The sequence below is a fragment of the Pteropus alecto genome, unplaced genomic scaffold, assembly GCF_000325575.1.
Source record: "Pteropus alecto unplaced genomic scaffold, ASM32557v1 scaffold20, whole genome shotgun sequence".
Lineage (NCBI taxonomy): Eukaryota > Metazoa > Chordata > Mammalia > Chiroptera > Pteropodidae > Pteropus > Pteropus alecto.
The window spans coordinates 49,723,046-49,723,994 of record NW_006436298.1 but is presented as its reverse complement, the minus strand read 5'-3'; positions in this window follow the sequence as shown (position 1 = coordinate 49,723,994).

Sequence of the window (949 nt, the reverse complement as noted above, 5' to 3'; positions counted from 1 at the left end):
CAGTGAGAATTCTCCATTATGACTGGTCAGGACATGAACATCTCCCAGCTCTGTGTGAGCTCTGAGAATTATTCAACTTACAGCTTCCCATTCAGTCTTTGCCAGCCATTGAGTCAGCCAGGAACAGCCTCAAGAGGACCCCTTGTGCAGATTTCTAGAACTCTTTCTCTGTGTAGCTTTCAGTTCTCCCAGCTACCTCTGCCTCCTTGAACTGCAATCTATCTCCTCATCTCAGAGAGCCTGCTATGGTCTCTTTGAGTTCTCCTCCTCTGCACTATAGTCTATAAAGTGCTTCCAGTTAGAAAGCAAGGACAATTATAGGCCTTACCTCATCTGTTTCTTTTTTCTCAGGGATCGCAGTTCTGCACTGCCTGTTGTCCAAGGTCTGAAAACATTTTGCTTCATATAGTCTGTCTATATGGACATCATTAGAAATATTTCTCCATTCTCAGATTAAAAATAAATTTGTACTTTTTTTGGTTTCCTTTTATTTTGTCCTTTCTTCTTCTTCTTCTTCCTCCTCTCCCTCCTTCTTATCCTTCCTCTCCTTCTCCTCCCCCCAACCTCCTCCTCTTCCTCCACTTCCTCCTCTGCTCTGCTTCTGCCGCTTCTGCTTCTGCTTCTGCTCCTACTTCTGCTTCTGCTTCTGCTTCTTCTGCCGCTTCTGCTTCTGCTCCTACTTCTGCTTCTGCTCCTACTTCTGCTTCTTCTGCCGCTTCTGCTTCTGCTCCTACTTCTGCTCCTGCTCCTACTTCTACTTCTGCCCCTGCTGCTTCTGCTTTTGTTGCTTCTGTTTCCAGTTCTGCTCCTGCTGCTTCTGCTTCTTTCATATATACTACCCTGATCCATTTGGAATTTAACCTAGTATTTGGTGAAAGTTGTGGATTTAAATTTAACCTTTTCTCAAAGGTTATCCAATAGTGGAAATACCATTTGTTTAAATGGCCTG